This window comes from Pocillopora verrucosa, chromosome 4, assembly GCF_036669915.1.
Source record: "Pocillopora verrucosa isolate sample1 chromosome 4, ASM3666991v2, whole genome shotgun sequence".
NCBI lineage: Eukaryota > Metazoa > Cnidaria > Anthozoa > Scleractinia > Pocilloporidae > Pocillopora > Pocillopora verrucosa.
Genome location: NC_089315.1, coordinates 5333291 through 5344300, shown reverse-complemented (window position 1 = coordinate 5344300; position 11010 = coordinate 5333291). Strand labels below are relative to the sequence as shown.

At 39.4% G+C, this 11010-nt stretch overlaps 1 pseudogene; it reads left to right on the top strand.

The window, feature by feature from the left end:
- Positions 1-120: 120 nt before the first annotated feature.
- On the top strand, positions 121-2780 carry LOC131794714 (protein fem-1 homolog B-like; annotated as a pseudogene).
- The last annotated feature ends 8230 nt before the right edge of the window (positions 2781-11010 follow it).

The window sequence follows — 11010 nt, the reverse complement described above, 5'->3', positions numbered from 1 at the left end:
TACTCTAGGGTAGAGAGGGTATTTCACAATACTAAAAGGGGTAGACTGGGAAGGTTTTTAGTCATATGACATGCTTATGATCGTGTCGTCATCGTTGGCATGAGCGTTAGAATTAATTATTTGAAAGTGGGATAGAAAAGTGACACGTTGAAGAATCTCCGTGAGGAGGAATCTTTACCCCTACTTTTGAAAATTGTTACTGAAAACTTTACTAAAATGATCAGTCTGGAATTCTCGAACCACATTAAGACGTTCGATTACAAGAGTCAAAGAAGCGACTTAGAGCGCGAGGCGATCGAAAAGGTAATAGCAGGCGAATCGCTACTTTCTGTGTTTGAGAAGCACAAATTATCCCTGGAACAGCGAAGGAAGCTCTTGAAGACTAAAGTTGCCTATCCACACAAAGGCGAGGAAAGCAGTCTGTTTTTTTGCTCTCCATCGCGTGCGGTCACGTGGACTTAGCCAAAAGCCTTATTGAAGAACAGGTGGTTGATATCGAGGAGAGAGGAACAGTGCTAGTAGGAGTGTATAAGGATGGAGGGTTTGGCTACGAAGTGGGCGAAGATGTCACCCCTTTATGGTGTGCTGCTGCTTGGTGTAAGTTTGAACTTGTGAAATTGTTGGCAAAGCATGGAGCGAATATTAATCACAGATCAAAGGTCGGTTCAAGCCCTCTTCTGGTAGCTTGTCGATACTTCCACTTAAACAGAGCACGACAAGTGCTTCTGGGGAAACCTGACGTGCCGGTGCAACTTGAGCTTGTCAAATTTCTTCTGGATAATGGAGCAAATGTGAATGAGGCTGGTCACCTTGGCGACACTCCCTTAACTGCAGCTGCCTTGTCAGGATTTAAAGACCCATCCCTTGTGGCTTATCTTCTGGAAAAGGGTGCAGATCCAAATGCTAAGAATGCTCTTGGCTTCACTGCTCTGCACTTAGCTGCACAAAAAGGTTGCTTAGAATCAGTTAAGGTGCTGATTAAAAATGGAGCGCAGCTAGAAGCAGGTGATACTGAAGGAATTACGCCTCTTCAACTTGCATGTTGTGAATGTCATGATAGTGTTGTGGAATGGATAATTTCACAACCAGACTGTAGCAGAGAGTGGAGGATCAATGCCCTGGAGCTTCTTGGTGCCTCTCATGTAACTTCCATTGATGTTGATGATATTGAGTATCCTAGCGAAGGACAAAGTGAAGAAGAGTATGCAGATGACATGGAATCAATCCAGCATGGATATAATTTGTTGCTAAGAGCAAAGAAGGAGCGCTTTGAGCCACCCACTAACATTGTTAAGCAGGTTTTATCACCTCTTACTGTATATAATAATCAGGTAGAAAGTAAGAGCCTTGAAGAACTGGAGGCATTGTCTACTAACCATGAGGTCATTCAAATAGAGGGTTTCCTCATCAGAGACAGAATTCTTGGTGCTTTGCATTCATCAGAAATTCTACAGCCACTCTTCAACAAAGCTATTGTTTTATCCCACAAAGAGGAACTTCAGATGGCAGCCAACTTCTACAGCCATGCATTATCATTTAGACTTGTGTCTTCTGATTCAAGTAGAGAAATATGCGAAGACTTCTTGACCTCTTTGCGAGCATGATTGAAAAGGGCATACAGCTGAAGACTGCCAATCTTGAACCAGTGCACCAGTACATTTTAGTGTGGCTCAAAATTCTGACACAGGAGAGAGAAAGACAGCATTTATCTCATTTTGAACAGCAAGAGCTGAAATGGGCTTTTGACCACAACCTGCTTTTGGTATTTTATTTCATTTGTATCTTGAGTAATATCAGTGCTCACTCTGATGAAGAAGCCAGAAGAAAGAAGAGATGATTAAAAAAATAATGGACCTTAAACTGCAGAATTCTCAGGGCTCTGATATGTTCCATCTAGCTGTCTGGGATTCAGTCATTGAGGTCCACAACAAAGTATGCCTAAAAGAAATTTTCAAAGTGCCCAATATGAAAGTCCTGGAGATTTTACTACAAAGTGGTGGAAACATAAATTCACAAGATCATTCAGGGAATACCCCTCTTCATGTTCTTATGTCAGTTGATCCAAAGCTTGCCATTGTTCCATCAGATTTCAAGGAAAACAAAGGGAAGGACTATATCAAGTGGTTTGTTCAAAATGGTGCAAAAGTAGATTTGAAGAACATGACAGGGGAATGCCCAGTTGATGTAGCAGTGTCAGAAATTGCAAAAGAATTTCTGAAAAAATTGTAAACTTTACAGAGCTCTGACAAAATATTGTTCACAATTTATTGAAGTGGTCCATATGAACAAATGTTAGACTCAACCTTATTTAACCCTTTCCTTCCCTAGGAGTGACCAACTGGTAATTTCTCCTCACAATATCAACACATTATCATACTGAAAGGTGTCTAGGAAAATGAAAAATCCTGAGAGATAAGGCTTGATTTATCACCTAATTCTCAGAGCAGAAATTAGAGGAAGTGTTTAATGGACAGGAGAAGAATTGATCAGATGTTGTGGTTGTTAGGGTTTGCAGTGAAATTTAGAGTTACATTTTGTTTTGCCATTCTAAAGGAGTGGTGTATGTTATTTTACTAGTGTTTACTCTGTGCCACTAAGGATGCTTCCTGGTTTATGTTCTGTTGATGAGAACAATGTAGTAGGGATATCTAGCACCCAGAGAAAAGAGACATTGTCAAAGTTTGTAGGAAAGGAGATATATATTAACCACAAAAAAATTATATTAACCTTGTTTGTGATGAAGCTTCTTTCAATTTTGCCAATGGAACTGCTGATGTCAGTTCAGAACAGGAGGATGGTGATTACATCACTTCATTCAAAGTGACTTTGGTGATATGAAGGTCTGTAGTCATCCAGAATCATAAAACTAACGTACTTTTAGAACTGCATGTTATTTAACAGTTATTCTTTATTATTATTTGCGCCAAATTTGAGGGTGGATAAATAACCAAAGGAAGCAGGAAGTGCCTGAGTAGAATAGCTTTTGTAGTTTATAGGAAAGCACAAAAATATAAGGCATTTGCTAGTTACTGGTTAGTGTCTATATTTCTTTAGTTGTAAGCTCTGGGGCAAACAGATTTCTTTCCCCAGTCGCTCTAAGGATTGCCCACAGGGCTTTGCTTACAGGGCTTGCTCAATTTGCTGAACAAATTCATTGACCATGTTAGGTGGAGTTAGGTTATGAGCTTAGAGCTAGGGTTACAACTTCTTAGCATCCCTATCAGCCCTATCAGAAGGAAATTCAATGATTGGCAGCCCAGTTTTCATCAGTAAGTAGATATAAACAGGACTCTTGAGCCAGAGCTTGTTGATTCGTCCTTAGATCATTTACTCAAGGTAGAACAGTTTTGTAATCTTAAAGGAAGGTTTTGTAGAATTTCTCTTAAAATTTATTAGATGCTATTAACTCACTAGTATATATATACAACAAGGATTACAAGTCTGATTTCCTTTTAAAATGTGTATCTCAAGTTATGAATGTGCCCATATGTGCTAAACAAGTTTTCAAATATAGTCAAATAAATAAAGTTGGCATCAGACAATCCTGGCGTCTAGGTGTAAAGATAGGGTGTGGATTTTGTAACTTCAACGTCAATACTTAACCCTAAAAGGTCTTACAATGGAAAAGTAGACAATTTCAATGGCCTCTTTTTTACCTCAAATGGGGGGCTTTTTAAATCCCATGATCTGATCCGAGACAGAATTTTCTCCCTGCAATATCAAAACAATATTCAACCAAGGATGAGTGACAAGAATAGTGACAAAAGATATTAATTTGGGGATAATTAGTTGGATCCAATACCTAAATTTTTCTGAACTAACTTTATAAGAATTGTATGATTGACAGGTAAGGAGAATGACAAATCATCTGACCTGGGGAGTTAAAGGGTTAAAAAATTAACCCCCATTAACTCACCAAGACGTGATTTATCATCTGTAACTTCTCCTTTCGTATGCATATGAAATTCAGCAGAAAAGGTGTATCGAGAAATACCTCAAACTGATTCAGGCAGAGTTTTCTTGATTCAACACCAAATTCTTGTTAGAGGAGAGGAGATGACGTTCAATAAGGACGTCATCCATGCGTATGCCCTCTCATACAGAACTAAATCAAATGCCGCGTATTCAGCAAACTTGCATAATTTTGGGAGGGGGGGTGGGGGTTTTGGGTGTGGGGGTTTTGGGTCTGTGGGAAGATACCGACTGTTTTTAACTTAAAAAATTAATTTGTGGAAGTTATCAGCTCTCGAATTCCAATGCAGTGTGAACTGCGAGGATAATGAAATTTAATAAATTTCGGAAAAGAAGGATGAAAAAATTCAGGTTTCGACGGGAGTCAAATCCGGACATTCCTTCCACTGGGTGTTACATCACTTCATTTATTTCATTTTTGTTTTAAGGATATAATGATTCAGAAGTGGGGTTTTAATTTCTACTGATTCATCGGTCTCTGAAAATGTAAGGTTTGTCGTAAGAATTCTCTATCAACTTAGCGGGAATGTTTAGATTTGACACGTGGTTACATCAGATTAGAATATCGCTTTTTAAATTATATGTGGAAGTGAACACAGCAAAAGTTACATTAATTAAAGTCGTCTTTTTTTTCAACTGGAAAAGTTGCATGTTTTACCCTCAGCGGACAAGGTTGAGTCCCAGAAGCAAAAAGTACCGTATCTAATTTTAAAAATTAAAGGAAAAGGAGACAAAACAACAAAAATAAGAATATTTTGGACAGAAGTTTGACCCTTTTTCTTTACGGATCAAGGAAACGTGAAAAAATCTGAGTCCCTCTTGAGGATTCAAACAACCTCAAGCAGTTAGCCCCAAATAGGCTGTCCCAGCTGGGAGGAGAGTTTCGTGCGCTTCATTCCAGTGCTTGTTTATTATTCGCTGGTTGCCCATACTTCGGTCTCACCCTCTGGTACCTCGGTGTAAGCTCGTACCGTTTTTGTTTTTTTATGTTTTTTCATTTTCGCTTTCCTTTTTTATTTTGATTACGAGCAACAAGCCGTTAAATATAGGTCTCAACCCTGGAGGACAGATCCATTGTCGTTTGTCGGCTGTAACCAACCAGAGGACTGTGTCTGTATTCAAGCGGGATTTTATTTGGTCATTTCTCCAGCACCCTTGAAATTAAAAGTCAGAGGAATGCCAAACAAAAATATTGCTGGGGTCGGAGAGCAAGTCCTTTTTGAACTAAAGAGTAAGCCCTTGTATGCTAGTTGCTGTAGAAACAGTAGTAGCAAAATCTCACTTTCTTCGCTCTCAAGCTTTCTAACAGCTGAGCAGAAAAGAAATAAGTTGAATTTCGTGAGGATTCAAAACCTAACTTTCTCTCAATTTGCTATCAAGGTCCTCTAACAGCGGAGCAGAAAGAAATGGGTTGACCTTCGTTCAGATTCAAACCTCACTCCTCTTGAATTTAACAATCCTATGATCTGCCAGCACCCTTGACATTCCAAGCCAAAGGGAATACAAAAACATTTGCTAGGTTTGAGAGTATCTCCTCTTGAACTTAAGACGTGAGAGTGCTTGACAATGTGAGGGAGACATATCAATAGTTGACTGAAACTTATGGGGGTGAGCCTCAGTTTTTCATACACTGAAAATAAACGGGAGGGAATAGCAGAAGAAGAGAGCACCCATGGGGTGTGGATGGTTCGCCGATACTCAGTGATTCCACAGATGTTTGATGATCAATTTTGATAAATCACCAAAGAAAGGAAGTCAAGTGGAGTGATGCCTAAAGCCATTCATAACGATGGTCCCGAAGCTGGAAACACCCGTTGACCGAGTTACAACTCTCGCTTCATGGGTGTAGGCGGGACTTTTTCCAAGAGGGAGAAGAGATCTTTGAAAAAAATTGGTCCATTCGTTTGTTTAACAATCGTAAGACCACAACAGGACATGTAATAATGGTGATCTTTCGTTACAATCAAATCTTATTTCCCATAATCAAAAACCTGCGATGTAAATTTCTGTCAATAAAATCCAAGTCGCTTCGTCCGTTAAACGAAAACTGGTGTAAGGCTCTTGGCAGAAATTCGAGCTAGAAAAATTTTAAGCAAATTACAGTTTTTTGCTCGAAAGACAAGAAGGCGAACCTCTTGCGTGATCACAAGAATACCAGTCAATTGTTCGCAAAAGATAGTGCTTAACCAGACCTACTGGAGTGGATTATTGAACTTGTGGGCCAATTGGTTATATACTACAGGAATCAGTTTGGAACCGCCTATTACTTATAGAGAGAAACGACATATTGAGTATCACTGGACATTTTTGTTAGGTTGGAAAAAGGAAAGTGCGTTTCTAATTACAAGGCAAGCCAACATTGAACTTGAAGCACTGAATTTTACTTGCTTACTTTTGTGCTTGCTTTTGTTACGTTTGCATAAGATCATTTACTTTTACTTATTGCCCATAATCGGATAGGCCTGAAATCACTCTTCTTAGACCTAAAGATAAAAGCAATGCAAGGTGCAAACAATATATATATTGTAATAAGGACCAGTCTCAAAGTGAAATACAAAGTATCAGAGAAATGGAAAACTAAGACGCGTCATTGTCGCCACCAAGAGCCCCCGAAGTGTGTGTATGAAATATTTTTAAACATTGATTCCGTGGTTCTCTTCAGTGCCATCGCATAGTAATGTACTACAGACACAGACTGGTGCTCAGTTTATTCAATTAACGCTTCGTTTATTTGTTCTCTCTAAGATCCTAGTTCAGTGCTACCAAGTCCTTAGCCATGGCGACACATTCGCTCTTCAAAATCCCTGTAGTTCATTCTTCATTTCCGCTGATAAGTTGTTGCGAGGACACGTCTTATGTGTTCTGCCGCATTTACAACGCGCCTCTTTCTAAGCTTCTCTATTGAAAGATCGAAGAATCCACGGTCGCCCCGATAAGTTTTTGTTTCTTCATCCAGACGACATTAGATAAGAAGGTTTCAATCAAACTTGCCAGTTTATCATCTTTAAGCTCCAGTAATTCAACGATTGCCGACGAGCGCGTCTGGTATTAACGCCGTGAAGGTATTCCATGGCTGTCCCATCCAGGGCGTCGAGGACAATCTGCAACTGTTTCCTCCACTTTGGCAATAAGAACGGAGATATAATCTCCTCTCGATGATTTTTCTCGTCTCGTCTCTCTTTGTTTTCGAAGAATCGTGGCTGTATTTGTAAACGTTGTTTCGTTGCCCGTTCTTCCATTAATTTTAAGCTTGGGTCGCAAGTTTATCCCGTGTCGGAGTTCGCTGTCGTCGATTTCTATGGTGATAATGTAGGCAAGTCGTTTGTTTGGTTCAAGTCTTCTGTGTAAATTTTTCTATCTGAAAGTAAACAGAATCTTGAGCTGGCATGCAAAACCCGCATTCAAACGCCATGATTGGTTTCGTAGTGCAGGCGAAGAAGGTTTCGATGATGGACGCAAAGTGTCCAGTCGGTTGCCGCAGGTGGTTCAAACTCTTAAATAAGCTTTTATATTATCATTAATTCCTGTCCCCCACCAGGTGCTACCAACAGTTCCTTGTACAGTAGTTAGGAGAATTTGGGATTTTTATCAAGAGTACACCCACTTGTTGACAAGTTTGGCATATTCTCATCAACCATTTTGCTGGATAGTAACTTGAGTTTGTTTATGAGAAGTTGGGAGGAGCTTGTTGAATCCTTGGAGTCGAAAGGGTTAACCGCAATTAATTGACCTAATGATTGGGTTGTTTGGATGCGGTAGGCGAATTGGAAAACGCAGAAAAATATAAGATTGTGATCTATTTTTAATTATAGGAGAGATAACTTGATAGAGTGACTCTAGTGGAAATTAGTGTCCTCCTTCGATCTTGTTAAAAAAAAGAAAGGGAGAATAAGACTCCGCTCACTCTTGTACTTGATAACCTGCGATGAAAAACGTTCGGGGCGTCGGCGACACAGCCAAAGAAAGCAAACTTGACTTGTCAAAAAAGATTACTGCCCCTTTTGCTAATTAATTAGTTTCAGCTACATCGTGTTGAGCTTTCTGGGGCAGCTTTGTCTCAGGGTTAGTAGAGTTATGTTTTTGATCTGAACTCGGAAAAACCAAGAACTATATAAGATGAAATAAAGTGTACAAGCGCAGTCGGCCTCGGTCTGCCACAAATTGTCCGAATTAGAAATGTACAGGGCAGCCAACTTGTAATATTTATTTTATTTGGTTTTTCAGTTCCTTTTTTGAGGAAAATTCTTTAAAATGGAATATTAGTTAGCGAAATGCGCTGAAAAATCTTTATGCAGGTATTTTTTTAGTTGAATTGGCCAGAGTTTCAGAGACATTTCCTATCCAAATTGGGCCATGACACCGAGCAAAATCGTTTTGTTTTTTTTCTTATCGGTCAGATTATTATACAGAAAGTCATACATCGCAATGTGAAAATTTCTATTAATTGCGGACAAATCTGTCATATAATATTGTGTTCACAAATCTGAGACAAGACCCTTCCCCGAATTTTGCCTCCGATACCATCAGTCATATTTTAATCCTCATTTGCATGTACAGAACCTCACACAACTGCGATCCTCGGTTATATCAAAGTACCTACTGTTTACTCGGTAAGTAACAAAGTGATAAGGTCGCTAGTCCGCAGTTATTACAACGTTTTGCTTTTTTTGCTGGGTTACCGTTACACCAGCGTCCAGTAATTGATGTCAAAACCATTACTCTGCCCCCTCGAATCGAAACGTAACTGGCTGACCCTTATCACAAACTTAATTCTTGTTTCTTTTCTCATCACAGTACATAACAAAGTGTCATTACCGTTAATTCTAGAAAAAACAAAGAAAGATTTAAAACCGAAATTTAGCCGAAATATAAACGTCTCAATTAGTATTTTTAAATGGTTAATCTCATTACTACGTGCATGTAAATTGAGATGTCGTTAGTCCTTCTGCGATGGCACCCAGGAAAATCAACAAAACTGTAAAAAAGATAAGGTCAGAATTGCTTTGTATTGTTTTCACTTTTTCGTATAATTTTAATAATGTAACTTTCATCCACGAGTAACATTTGTTTAACCCAAGTGACATTATCTCGTATTAAACCTAATTGCCACTTGCTAATTGTCAAACTCGCAGCTAAACCAAAAAAGTTTTAAATACTATCTATCTTGTGGTTCGTTTCTTCTACTTTCACTGAAATAATTCCTTTAGTGCAATGGAATATTACAGAAGAAAAATTCTTCCTGAGACTAATTCCAATAACATCGGTTTTTTCAGTGACATTTTCCAGGACCGTTTTTTCTACGGTAGACCTCCAGTCACTAACAAGCACGGGTCGATTCCCAGTCACTAAATGAGCAAGAGCGTTGCGGTGGGAAATCTCCCATCCCTTGAACCTCAAGGACAAAAGTTTCGTACTGCAATTTTTAAATTATCAGTGTGTGCCGTACTTCTTCGATCGTTTGTCGCAAAATCAACACTGTTTTGGCATCAGATAGGAATATATAACGGTGGTGAAATGTTTCATATGGCTGGCCTCGAATATTCATATCCTCAGTGCCGTGAGACGTAACCAAGAAGCCCCGAAATTTCGCGTCAAACTGTCGCAATCAGATGAAAACATTTAATTCCTCCTTTCCGTCTAGGCTTCGAATGGCACGATTCTTCTATACACTTAATTCCATCCTTTCCACGCATAAGTATTCACAACACCTTGCTCTTTCATGGCTCCAGTTCGATTGCGATCCGTAGCTTTCTTCTCTCCATCTTTCGTTAATCTGTCAACCATTTTCTCAATGTCTTCATCTTCCATCTCGTGTACTTCCACCTTGGTTCTTCTGTCAATGGGCGCTTTTTTCTGTTCCTTTCGACTTGTCCAGTCTGGTATGTACAGGCGATCGACCACCTGGTTAATTTTCCTATCGGATAATTTTTGGTATCCCATGAGAAATTCCCGATTGCGTTCTTTCGGATGTGTAATAGTACCCCACGGTTTCTTCGCCATCTTCCCTCCACTTCTGAAAAGCCCGCAGAAACGCGCAATGCCTTTTGTCTGAATTTTAAACCCACTTAAAAGCGTCACGTAATAAAAGAAAAAAAAAACAACAATGCAGATTCAATTACAGAGTGGGCTGAGAGAATTACTTCATTTCCATACAAAACGCACAGACAAGTCCTTAGGATCTTTCTATTCTTGTTTTTATTTCGCTGCGTTGTAATGATCTTATTGATAAAGCAAATGAAACGTGTTTGCTATTCGGCCGGATTACTATTAATTTAAATGCCACAGAAAACTGTCTGATTATCGAGTCGGAAAGGGGCAAAGGATTATTCAAATGGTCCTGGCTAAGCCACGAAATGTTTTACAAAGTGAAATGTTAAATTATTTAAAACGTGAGTAGTGGAAATTGGACGGTATCATGTTATCTCTACTACTACTACTGTCTATAGTATGTAAAAAGGTCGGCGAAATACAAAGAAATCATAGCATCATCTGCATGTCAAATATGTTACGACCACAAGAACAAGAAGACTTGAGAAGTGAGCGAAATCAAGAATTCAAACTGTCACGCATTTTTATGTCGCGATTTAAAGTGTCACACTTCGTTTAAGGACTTTCTTCCCACAAAGTATCGCTTGGTGATTGCAGCCATTCCAAGCATAAGAATTCAGAGCAGCTCCCCATTCGTTTTTGAAACGATGCACCCGCCGAGTATCGGGTGTTTTCTCCAAAGTTGGTTTCTTTATGCGCCAACTAGCAACCACTGCGTTGATGTCGTCACTGGTCAATTTTCGTTTCTCAATCGCCGGCCGCGGTCGCTTTTTGTTTTCCGCCGGTGATGTTTTCGGTCTACTTAAATCGTTCGACCAGCTAATATCTCTCTCTTCCTCACCTAGTTTCTGGTACCCTAGTTCAAACATGGCGGCTTAGTTATTGTTTTCCCTCACGGTTGTGAAGGTCATGAGGGTGTAATTAGTTAGTCACTGCGGTCTTCTGAATGAAAGTGTGTTTGAATTTTCGTAATCTAACCGCGAAGAAGCA